The sequence below is a fragment of the Lycium barbarum genome, chromosome 6 (genome assembly GCF_019175385.1).
Source record: "Lycium barbarum isolate Lr01 chromosome 6, ASM1917538v2, whole genome shotgun sequence".
In the NCBI taxonomy this organism is placed as follows: Eukaryota; Viridiplantae; Streptophyta; class Magnoliopsida; order Solanales; family Solanaceae; genus Lycium; species Lycium barbarum.
This window is the reverse complement of record NC_083342.1, coordinates 89,894,893-89,908,327: the sequence shown is the minus strand read 5'-3', so window position 1 is coordinate 89,908,327 and position 13,435 is coordinate 89,894,893. Positions and strand designations below refer to the sequence as shown.

The window sequence follows — 13,435 nt, the reverse complement described above, 5'->3', positions numbered from 1 at the left end:
TATTGAAGGCCCAACCATGGGTGAAAATGGTCACTAGTGGGTTGGGTAGGCCCACCAGTCCAAATTCTCATTCCTTTCCTCTTCTTTATTTATGTATATCATCATATGTATATGTATTGTATATGTAAACAATTGTATGGCATATTGGAACCCTATAGGATTTAGAACGTAGAAAAAAACTTAGTATTATTAGGAAGTCTCCCAAATTATTTTTTCAAGCCCCTTTAACCTCTAAAAATTGCATGAAATCGATCTTTAGTCGTTGATAGGTTTTAAAACTGTTTCAAGTTATTTGGATAAGGCCAAATAGATTTTCAAAAATGGGATTAATTTATAAGTTTTTTTGGGATTTCTGCCTCTCATGAAAATCGGCAAAATGAAATGACCTAAAAGGGAATTAGTTTTGGGCCTTAAGCCCATTTCAGAATTATTTTTTATGAAAAATCAATAATTGTTTTCTCTTTTGGGCTTTTAATACAAACTTGAGCAGAATAAAATGGATAAGGAAATAACCTTTGGAATAAATAAAGGGCACCTCCTTTAAAAAAAACTTGGGCAGTTTATTTCAGGTAACACTAATCATACCTAGAAATTTTTCAGAAAACAAATGGACTCTTTTTACACTTAAACTAGAAGAGGTTTTCAGAAGAAGAGGAAAACCTGTAGTTGGGCTTAAGACCCACAACCTTAGGGACAAAAGCAAGAAAAGATCTACTTGGACCAAATTGAGATAAGATGCTTTTGATGGGAATATAGTTTGACTTATTGAGCTTCAATTAAATAAAAATGGGCTAAGTACAAAACCTTCAAATTTCTATATATATATATATATATATATATATATATATATATATATATACACACACTTATCAAAAGGGATATATACTCCATATTTTCTTATATATATATAATAAAACCTATAAGTACTAAACTCATATTATTAGGACCAATAGTAGTGACTCTACTTGGGATATTTCTCAAAGTGTGTCTTGGTCTGGCAATAAAGTGAGTTGAACAATTATACGGATTTTCGAAACCAAAACCCCCTTTTCGAAGGGAACTTTTTGCCAAAATTTTGAATTTATATAGCATGACAGCTTAGCAGTAAAATAAACATCTTAGCAAATAATCACAATAAACCACACATTGAAGCTCGTAGGTCAACGGTATTCTACGGATCCTTAATACTGTGGTGCTTAAAACCTTTCATAGGGGATCATCAGAACCCTTACCTCGAACTCTGGTACTAAAAATGATTTTTCTCTTGTTAAATAAACTCTTTTACCCGATTTTCCTAAATTCCCTTAATAAATTAGGTGGCGACTCTAAAAATACTAAAATTCATTTAAAGCACCATCAACCTCGAAGTAGCTTTTATGCACCCGCGTAAAAGTGAACCATAATAGTGCTCCAAAACAATTCATTCCAGAACCATGAAATGACACTTTTTCCAATTCAATACCAGATGAGTGTCTTCACAACGCTTTAAAACCGACTTTGGATTCCTCAAGCAACTATCGAAATCTTCTTCAAACAAGGTGAATTCGTCCATGAAGACCTCTAGACACTTCCCGTTCAGGTCAGAAAAGATTGACATCACACACCTTTGGAAAGTTGCTGGTGCAATACAAAAACCAAAAGGCATTCTTTTATAAGCGAATATTCCTGCAGGACATGTAAAAGTAGTTTTCGCCATGTATTCAGGAGCAATACGAATCTAGTTGTACCCCGAATAGCCATCAAGGAAATGGTAAAATCCCTAACCGGCCCCTATCTCGAGCATTTGATCAATGAATGGGAGCAGAAGTGGTCTTTTTGAGTTGCATCATTCAATACTCAATACACATTCTCCACCCTGTGACAATTCTAGTGGGAATTAACTCGTTATTCTCATTCTGCACCACCGTCATCCCTCCATTATTAGGCACAACATATATCGGGCTAATCCAAGTTCGGTAAAAAAAAATAAGGAATATAATCCATGCATCTAAAAGCTTAACCACTTCTTTATGTACAACCTCTTCTAACTTCTCATTCAGCTTGCGTTGGGGTTCCACCACAGGCTTGCTATTTTCTTCCAATTGGATTTTATGCATGCATAGTGCTGGATTAATCCCCCGAATATCTGCTATCACCCATCCAATAGCCTTTTTGTACTTTCGCAGGACACAGATCAACTTCTTTTCCTATTCACCGTAAGATAAACTAAAATAATTACAGGAAAAATGTAAGGAGGCTATAGAAAAACATACTTCAAGTGTGTCGGGAGGACTATGAGTTCCACGTTCTGTTTTAGGTCATCCTTGGGTAATTATTCTTCATTCAACTCCTGATTTTCATAATCAAGAGCCTCCGCTTCCTTTCTAACCTGCATATATTCATCATTTGTTGTCTTTGACTTCGTAATGCATCTTTATAGTGAATCCTCTACCAACTTGTCATGTTTTAATCCTCTGCTAACTCGCCCAGAACATCTAGTTTAAACATGAAAACACATCTTCCTTAGGGAACTTCATCATCTTCTTCATATTGAACACCACTTTTTCATCCCAACTCTCAGCATACGTTTCCATTCATTTACATCACGTATGGCTCAACCAGAGAGCTAAGAATGGTCTCCCTAAAATTAGAGACATGTCAACCACAATGAAATTAACATGTAATAAGAACTTTTTGTCATGACCCGACTAAGGGGCCATGACGGGTACCCGGAGCTGACTACTGAGCACCACTCCTTATGCTAATCATCATACCCAACTTGAACATACACAATCTCGAAGGCACCACATATATACATATAAGCCCTCACGGCTACAAAATGATGTACAAAAATATACATTGATGCATCCATGAAGTAACTACTACCCACATGTACGTATCTACAAGCCTCTACTAAAGTACTAAGACATAAGGACGGGACAGGCCCCCGCCGTGCCCATATATGTACACAAAATAAATCTCACAAATGGAACCTCCGGAATAGTGGAGTGCTCCTGTAAATCTGCTGAGTAGCTCCTAGGAATCTGGGCCACCTCCATGTATACCTGTGGGCATGAACACAGCGTCCAAAAAAGAAAGGACGTGAGTACGAATAATGTACTGAGTATATAAGGCATGAACAATAATAACATATCGAAGAGATAAGGAAACATCAAGTGAGGAAACAACCTGTAACTGAATGTCACTTAAGAAGGAATAATGCATGCTAACTTACATCATAAACAACATCATATCAAGTATGCATATATAAGCTGCCGGACCATATAGGTGCGGTGTGATCATCATTAACCCGCATCCAGGCCTCCCGCGTCTGGGGTGAACATCTCATGCCGCCCACTAGTGGTGTCTGCCCATGCTCTCTCGACATGGTATGTATGTCGCCCGCCTTAGCAGTGTCTACCCGGCCATATAGGCAAGGTGTAACCTCATTATCGTATACTTATCATAAAGCATGCATAAGAATTCAAAGACAAACTGTAACTCTATCGGGGTGACGTAAGGTCGAGAACCCCCGATTCCATTATGGAGTAGCCATGAGCATCATGCCTCACCTTGAAGGAACTAACATTATAAGGTGAGTCTAGCAACAATGAATAACATAAAAGAATCGTATAAGGATCATTAGCCTCGTAAAAATATCATATCATGAGCTTTAGAATCTCTAGACTTAGACTCATCATCACCATTATCATACTCATAACATATCTCTTATATTTGTCTCATGAGAAGCTCTTTATAAACATAGACTCATAATTTCCAGAATGTAAGAAGGTCATGGAAAGACAAAGGAAATCATGTCATAGGAATCATGCCTTAGAAAAGAAAGGACTAGCCATACATACCTTAATGTCTCTCTAACATTACCAATTAAACGCTTTCCTCTGATGTTCACGATTCTACACTCAAGAGAATTCGTACTAGGATTAGATAATCGAAAACATACTTAAGCTCAAGCTAAAGCTAACGAAAATTGGGCAGCATTTCCTTTGTTTCTACAACTTCATCCATATGATATAACAACTCCCAAACATCAATAACAACATTCATAATATCATAATCCATAATTTGACAAGTTCGGCATTATCCAATTTCCAAAATTCCCTCTCAAAGTCATTCATAACCATAGCCATAATACAACACCACATTCATCCTCATATAATGTTTCTCCAATATTCTTAATACCATTTATAACAAGATTATACTAATAATATATCAAGAGTCATGATTCATGTCAAATTATTATTCAAGAACACCATTATTTCATAATTGAGCTCCATATTCTACCTCCTTCCATAATCTAAGTATTTCGACCATTCAATATTCTAAATAACCTGGAATGATCATAAAACTCACCTTTGATGATGTAGTAATGGGCTTTTGATGAAAGTACTTCACTTGGAGAAACCCCTAGTTCCACTTCTAAAGAATTTCTTAACTTCTAGCAACTCTAGAAAGCTTCCTTACACTTGATTTCCTTGGACTGATGAAGTTGATCTTTGATTTCCATTGAAGTTATGTGAGTGAAGGCTGTGGAATGTTCTAGAGACTTAGAAAGAGGTGGAGAAGTGAGAAGAATGAATAATTAGAAGTGGAAACATGTATTTATACTTGGAAATTATTCAGCCCGTCGGGACTTATACGGACCCTTATACGGACCGTATAACATTATACGGTCCATATAAGTGTTCGTATTTCACCATCAGGGAAAAGACCTTTTCTGTTGGGTTATACGGATCCTTATACGGACCGTATAAAGTTGTACGGACCGTATAAGTGGTCGTATAACTCCACTCTTCTGAAATTATTTCTGTCGTTTCGTTTGATCTCCAATCCTTATGGAAACTTCTTAGCACTTGTTTTAGCACTTCATTAACAACTTAAGGAGCGTTATAACTTTTCCTCAAGACATTATTAAATCAAAATTAGCTCGGTACTTGCAAACCCCTTTCAAAACACCACTTATACTTGACATTCTTCAACGAACTTTCCTCTCTTGCCTCAAACGTCTTTAGAATCTTAATTAGAACCATTAAGTAACCTTTCTTACTTGTAGGGACATCGCATACACCTCACCCTGCGTTATTCTATTTACTGTGCAACGACATGAAATTTTTTGAGGTGTAACACTTTTCTACCTAACCCAGAACATCTTCTACAATAACTTCTGGGATAACAGTACTTTGGTCTGCCAATTGCAACGACAGTGGAATGGATTTTATGATTTCGAGTTTTTCTTCCATCATTTTTAAAATAGAAAAAGGCATGATATTTATCGAGGCATCTGAGTCACTCAAGGATTTTTGAAATTTGGTGTTGCCTATAGAACAAGGAATAGTGAAGCTTCCAAGATCTCCACATTTCTAAGGGAATTTATCCTGAAGAATAGCACTGCATTGGGCATTCAATTAAACAACAGACATTTCTTCTAATTTCATCTTGCTTGACAAGATCTCCTTCAATAATATGGAATAAGCAGGTGTTGACACCCAATTTTGCCCCTCCTTTATTCCAATTTATTTCCTTGGGTTTCTGAATTTATTAACAATCTAAATATTTTATTTTCACTACTATTTTTTTTTTTACTACTATTAATATCATTACTTTCATTTTCATTATTCTACTATCAACATTACTAGTATTACTTTATCACAAATTTTAAATGGTTCGTCATCGTTTCATTTTAGGATTTGAACTCGTTAAATTAATTATACTTTATCAAGTCTTTTATTTTTTACATATTAATTTCACATAGTACGTATTGCACTAGTTATTAAATTAGAAGCCCAAAAAATAATTAAATTAAAGGAGGAAAAGGGCCAAATTCGGATTCCCCACCAGCCCACATCCCTTAATAATTCGGAGCATCCCATCACCATTCACTTACCCGATCCAGCCCACATTATTCCCCTACCCGGTCCAGCCCAACCAAAACTCACCCAGGAATGAAGCCCCCTTAGGGTTCTGTTCTTCTTTCCTTCAACATACGCCGCTCTTCTCTCCTCTCCCTCTCTCTCTCTCTCCCTTCCATTTTAGCAAAAATTCAGTATCTCTTTCAACGATGGCAGATCCTTGCCCCCCATTTTCGTGCAAACACCTCCTTCTCTCCTCTTCAACGAGCCTAGTCAACACAAATGGCCAAAATACTCTCTGAACTTTCTGAAAAGAAATCAACTTTAGAAATTCGAATTTTGAATTCAAACGGCTCCTTGAACTTAGTTTGGAGCCAAAAATCTCGAGTTCAAACTGAAACCCTAGTCGTTTGTTTTACCTATAAAATACTGTCTTACATCTTCAACAGAGGAGGATTTTTTTTTTCGGTTGATAGTTTACTCCAAATTTCATACGATTTGATAAGCCACTTTAGCTTACTCTTGAATACTTCCGATAAAGAAAAACTTTCTTGTTCGTTTCGATCTGAGGTTCGAATCGTTCGTCGTAGTCGAGTGTAGATTCGAGACTCGACGCCCCGTTCACTGTACTACAAAAGGTAATTTCTTCCTCGTCTCAGCTTTATTTTTTTAAAAAAAGGGTTCTGTGTGTTTTCAATGTTATGGTAGATTAGATTATTATTGTCGAAATCCTGTTAGAACCAGATAAGTAAATTTCCTTCATTTTAGTTTTGTTATAATTAATTTAGTCGACAGTTCTATTTCTGCGTTCATTAAAATTATTAGGGCTCTGTGTTTGCTATTACAGTTTCTTACCTCTCTTAAGCATTAGTTGGTAAAAGATATGAGGTCATTTCTGCACTTTCTCGAATAAGTATAATACACTCGTTTTGAGTTCATTTATTTGCGAGCATGAATCACTTGTGTAAGATCATTGGATGATCTGTTTGCTGGTTGAAAGTCGCGTATTAAATACCTGCATAGAGCTTAGTGTTAATCTTGGATGGTAATATCTTGTCATGTTTATATCCATATGTGAGGGTTAATATATTCTTAAGTTGAAAGTCTAAAAAATATTGGGCAGAATACATGTGAAAAAAGAGGTTTTGTTTCTTTGCTGGTCTTTGTTTGCATTCATGAAATTTCTAACTTTTTTTAAAAAAAAAGTGCCCACATCTTATCATGTTTAACACCAGCTAGGACAAGAATATTCCTAAAAACAGAATCATTCAAGCACTTTAGTGTTGTGGATTTAGCCTAATGTGAGATGGGGTGATTGAGGGAAATCCTTGTATGGTTTAAGTCTTTCTTTCTTTTACATTAAGTTCTGCCAGTTAAGGAATGAGCAAGCATGTTTCAGTTTTCCTCGATCTGCATGTATTGTATGTTGGTTAAAGAAAATGAGATTTGCAAATGATTTATGCTCAGTATAATATTCTGTAAGTTCCTTTCATAGATATGCTAAACAAGTGATGTTCCAAAGAGTCGCATAGTGGTTCGTTGAGTTGGGTTCTGTACCTGAATTTTGGAAATGTTGTATGAAGCTTAATCTATTTGTTGAATGAAATCAGTTTAGGTCAATATGACAAATGTGTATAGATCCTTGAAATGTTAAATATTGAAAAGAATCCTATGTGTAATAGCTTGAAAATAGTATGTTAAGTCCACAATTGGATCTTAGGAACTTTGTAGTGTTTGCTAAAAGATAAATGCTCTGTTTTCCCTTCATGTTTGAGAGTGTTTCCTCTTTTATCCTTTTGAATGTTGTTATTAGTTATATGTATGGCATCATTTGAACCCTGAATGTTGATACATGTCTAGTCTTTCGTGTGGAAAGTTGTCTCTTGTTTTCCACCTCGTTACATAAGGTTATCATTCATCAATAATCATCTATTGGGCAGATTTGCCTTGTCAAATGAAGATTAACAAATATGTCTTGCATCCTTGCACGTCTACGCCTGATCAGTCATGTCTACACGCAAAATCATGAAAACAGATTATGTGATATGCGTTAAATAATTTCCATGTGAAGAATGTGCATTTATGGGTCTAAATGTTTCTTTAGAGGTCAAGAGCTAGATATGAACTTATGGATGCTCTTTGATTCTTTAGAACAAGTTCTTTAGTAACACATAGTTTGTTTAGATCATGTGAACTAGGCTGCTGAATGCTGGTCTGTTTGTATTTTCTTTTATTTCTGTTCTTAAGATTGCAGCAATAAAGACGTATTTCCTGTGGGTTGATTTCTCTTGTTATTAAAAATTGTGTCTGTTTCATTTGTTCTCCCTTATGTTGTGTACCTTTCTCTATTCTTGTCCATATCTGCATGTATAACTTAGCTGGTCGTTGGAGTACGCTTCTGTTTGGATAGAATACGTTAGAATTGCAGAAGAGAAAAAATATCTTGACTTCAATTTTAGGGAATTTAGTTTCCCCATTTTCCCATATTTTTCCTTTATGTTTGTGCCTTTCAGAGTAGGGTATGTTCCATGATTCTGATATGCTTTGTTATTTCGTATTCGCTGTTAAAAAGTGGATGATCGCCTAATCTCTATTTCTTCCTTCTTTACATGTACACTGCCGAGCAAAAATGGAGTCTTCGTAAAGACTCCCACTGCCCAAGTTGTCTCGTTTGTAGACCATGCCGTCGCTAGATTAGAAACCCAACATCATCGCTAGACCACGGAATCCACATATCCTCGCTATTTATCCCCCTGGCGCTTTCTTAAAATGCATCTGGACGAAAAATGAAAGAGGAGGGGTGAAATCCTGAATCTCAAACGCAAGTTGGCTGCTACAGTGCCTCTGTTTTCTTCCATGTTCGGGTTGTGTAGGAGGCATTAGATATTTAGCTAAATGTTCCATTAATTTGTTTCGTTGTGTTAGTTTATTGCCTCTGTTTTCTTGTGTGGTATTTGGTGAACAATAGGATTAACAATCGGTTTATTTAGTCATAATAAGTTTCATCTATAACTAGTAATTAAGGAGTGATTTTTTTTTATCATAGATGGTAGTATACAGCAGTAACTAGAACATTGGAAATCATATTAAACAATTGGAAGTTGCATGAGTTAAGATACATTTTTAAACCAGCTGAGTTTTCAAAAAAAATTCAGACAAGCTTAACATTCGGATTTCATTAGGGTCCAAAGTTGTTGAAATCTAATGAAATATTACCAAATTTCCTAAGTCTTCAAACCAAAGTCCTACTTTCAAAATCATATCGGCCTTTTTGCTAAAATATCATGTTAACCCATTTACACTCTATACTATATTTACAAACGGATTTTCAACATACTTTCTTTCATAAACTGTTCACATTTTACACTTAGTCTAATTAATTAACATAAGTCCGGTCGGTTAACCATTGTCAGTGAGTCTTAGAGGATGCCTAATACCTTCCCTCTAGATTAGTTGAACCCTTACTTAGAATCTTAAATTTCGTAGACCTTTAAAACGGAGTTAACTTTAAAAATAACTTTAAATAAATTTAGGTGTCCTAATTCACCAAAATAATTAGGTGGCGACTCCTGTACTTTAATTAATCCTGGAATTACCGGAATGTTGTAAACTATTTTGACTTCGGTTAAAATAGGGTATAACAGCAGGCATCTGAGTTAGCACCTCTGTGAATGGAATGTTAACATGCCATTGTTTTAGTGTCCAAGAATGTTTTGAAACATTTATCAAGTTTCTCCCCCTTTAATTTCAGAGGGAATAGTAATGCTAGCATATGCTTGCGCTTTTTAACCTTGACCCTTTCCTTCTCTTTGTCAACTTCTGTCACCCCATATCTAATTGGTACACGTGATGCTTTTTGCTCCTCTCTAGAAGCCTCTTAATTTTTAGAGGACTTGTTTTTTTGGCTTTTTACCAGCCTCTTCCAACTCTTTTCCACTTTGCAAAATTACTACTTTCAATTCCTTTGGATTTTTCTTTGCATTACTAGGAAGAGTTCCCTGAGTTCTCTTAGACAACATAGTAGCCATCTGCCCCATTTGTTTCTCTAAATTCCGAATAGCTAAATTTTGAATGTCAAACCTCTTATCTGTCTTTGTTAAGAATATGTCTATCTTGTAACAAATGCCTTCATCATATCTTCTAGACTTGACTGATTTGACTATTGAGGTTGTTGATTATGATATTGCTGCCTCTGTTGATTCTAGTATCCTGATTGTGCTTGTCCTTGGCCTCTGGAATTATTTTGCTCCCATTGATTGCGACTACCATTGGCTAAACTCCACGAAAATTTGGAATGTATTTGCCCCATAGCATTGAAATTGTTTTCACCTTGGTAATTACCTCTACTAAAGTTCCTAACGGCATTTAACTCTTTTTCTGAAATTGGTCTGTATTGACACTCGTGAGTTTGGTGTCCACACACAGGGAAATCACACACTACTAGTTGCTCTGCTTGAACTTGAGCTACTGTTAGATGTTTCACATCTTTAGCAATAGCAATAATCTGAGGTTGCAAAGTAGTATATGCATCTAGCTGGTGCCCATTGGCTAACTTCTTTCTGTCAGTACCATCTGGAAGCCATTGGTTAGCATCTTCTGAAAGTTCATTCAGAATTCAATGGCTTCATCATGCGTTTTCTTCATCAGTGGACCTCCCACTACATTGTTAAGAATTCTCCGAGAGGCTGGTGGCAAGCCGTCCCAAAAATTTGTCAATTGTATCCAAGGCTCTATTCCATTGTGAGGGCATCTTCTAAGAAGCTTTTTAAACATTTCCCAAGCTTAAAACACTGTTTCGGGCTCAAGTATTCCAAAGTCTGTTGATTTTTTCCTCATTCTCATTGTTCTAGCTGGCAAAAAGTACTTGTCTAAGAACTTAGTTACCATCTCCTCTAGGTGCGAAATTGTTACACCCCGTATCTTCGAAGAAGCACTTATCAAATTTGAAACATAAGTACGTTGAGTTATGGTTAAGTAAAACCACTTTGGAATGTAAGGAGCAAGCATGCAAGCATTATTAAGTATATTTAATGAGTGAAGGATGTATATAAGGTATACCGGAAGATTTTATAAGGAAATGAGTGGAAGAAATGGAGTAGTACGACTTTGGAGAAAGGATGGGTAGAGTTTGTGTGAAACTTTTGGTACAAATTGAGGGACGAATATCTCTTAGCATATGAAGTGTTTTGAAGTGAAACAAAAGCCTAAAATGAATTTCGTCAAGTCTAGTTTTCAACGCAACAAACCGCTCGTCAATAGGACATCAGAGTAGAGAATTATGGACGTTACAAGTTCGGCTGACGAAGCAGAAACGCATGCTACAGTACTGCTACATTAACCGACTTGCTACAGTGACCCGACCCGAATTTGACCCCTATAAAAAGGGTAATAACCTCTTTTTTCACCAGATTCTACCCAGAAATTTCTAGAAATCAGTAGAGAGAATGAGGGTATCAAAAAGTGGGCAATTTTCAAGTGACGGAATATTAGCTTAGGTCCGGATAGCGCGTGGTTGTGATTGTAGTCTTGTTTTGTGGATTTTAGCACGGATATTGAGGATATTGCTGTTTTAACAAGAATAAGGTATGAATCTCTTTCTATTTACGTTAATACCGGTTTTTTCTCGGAGACAAAGTCGTTAAATAATTGTATAGTAAGTTGGTTAGTTATGGAAGTTGGAAAATAACGTGTGGGCTGTTTTATGGCACATGTTGGTATTGAAAGTGATGTTGTTAATATTGGTATTGATGTTTTTGTTGTTGGTTGCTGAATTACGATCTTGGGCTAGGCATATAAACAGAGGAGATGCTGCCGAAATTTTGGCAGGTTCTAGAAAGATTTATTTGGAGGCTTAAGATAAGTATATGACAATGGACCTAATTATTGTATGAATTCCCTTGATTGTAGATTTGCGAGTCCGAGAAGTAGAAGTTGAGCGAATAGATAAGCTTCAAGGTATGTTAAGGCTCGCCCCTTTCTTTCAAAGGCATGATTCCTATGGTATGATTTCATAAATGTTTCCGTAACCTTCTTGTTTTCAAAAGCTAAAAGTCCATGGTTCTTCAAGCTTCTCATAATGTCAAGGATAAGAATGATTTTATGATGGTGACAACGATAATGATGATTTTGTGTTTTAAGAACTCAAGTTTATGATTTCAAAGTGAATATGAGAATGCGGAGCTACTTCTAGATTTTCTCAATTTTATTCGTTGGTGATGACTCTACTTCTAAAGGCTCCAAGGTGTATATAAAGTTATCCCTTCCTTCTTTTTGGCATGAATTACATAAAGCGAGCGAACGACGAACATACATGACTCCAATGAACTCTAGTTCTCAGTGGTACTTGACATGACAGTTGTCTTTGATTCTCAAGTATTGGTTCATTCTAATTATTCTATCGAGTCTCAAATGATGATTTAGTTTGTACATGATTGCTCTTAATATTCTATTTGTGCATATTGTTAATGTATCACTTCACCGAGTCCTGGGCCGGGTACGTATTCATGCACAGTTTCATTACATTGCTCATCGAGTCCCTCACTAGAGGGCCGGGTATGTATATTATATATTTCGCCGAGTCCCATAATGGGTCGGGTACAGTATATGACTATTTCACTGAGTCCGTCACTAGAGGGTCGGGTACGTATTATAATTCACCGAGTCCCATAATGGGCCGGGTACAGTATATGATTATTTCACCGAGTCCTATCATGGGCCGGGTACGGTATATTATATATATGCATGACTCTTATCTCGTAAGGCACAGATGCATTGGTATCCTTGACTATCATACTTGTCTCCTGTCATCTTCTACTCAGACATGATCTTCATTATTGTACTTCATGCTTTCATACTCAGTACATTTTCCACACTGACCCCCTTTCTTCGGGGGCTACGTTTCATGCCCGCAGGTACAGACACTCAGTTTGGTGATGCTCCTGCTTAGGATTTCTGCCCAGCTGCTTGGAGAGCTCCATTGTTCCGGAGCTTGAGATATTTTGGTACAGATCCTTTTGACATAGATTCTGCTATATTCTTAGAGGTCTGTAGACATATGTGGGTTGTGTATATACGGTTTGGTCAGCTATATCGATGTAGTTCGTCTTGGATGTCCCTGTGTATAGTGGCAGCCTTGTCGGCTTGCATATTTGTTATATTTTGGTTAGTTGTGGCTCCTCAGGAGACAGGTTCTTTTTTATGTATAACATGATGAGTTCACAGCATGCTTTTACAGAGTGCCATATTATTTTCAGTTTCAGTCTGATTATACCTAGCAGATCGTATACGAGTGCCCAGCTCGGGCACTAGTCATGGCCTATCGGTTTGGGTCGTGACAGAAATCCTGACGGTAAACTTCTCATCCAGATTTTTGCATCATTTTTCAGAGAGAAAGGGAATGTTCTTAAGTAAACTACATCGTTGGATGCCCCATTGTAGTGAAAGGTGTTCATGATTTCATCAAAATCCATCAGATTATTGTTTAGATCTTCATTCTGCTTTCCTCTAAACACACGATTGTTTTGAATAGCTTGAAGAACACTGTGCTTGATTTTGAAGTTGTTAGCCGTAACAAGTGGACATCTTAC

The 13,435-nt window shown here is 36.6% G+C and overlaps 1 long non-coding RNA gene across 1 annotated transcript; it reads left to right on the top strand.

Annotated features, from left to right (window-relative positions):
• Positions 1–6,011: 6,011 nt before the first annotated feature.
• On the top strand, positions 6,012–13,101 carry LOC132644772 (uncharacterized). The gene is made up of 2 exons (XR_009583904.1): positions 6,012–6,487; positions 12,761–13,101. It is a non-coding gene; the product is annotated as an uncharacterized LOC132644772 (long non-coding RNA).
• The last annotated feature ends 334 nt before the right edge of the window (positions 13,102–13,435 follow it).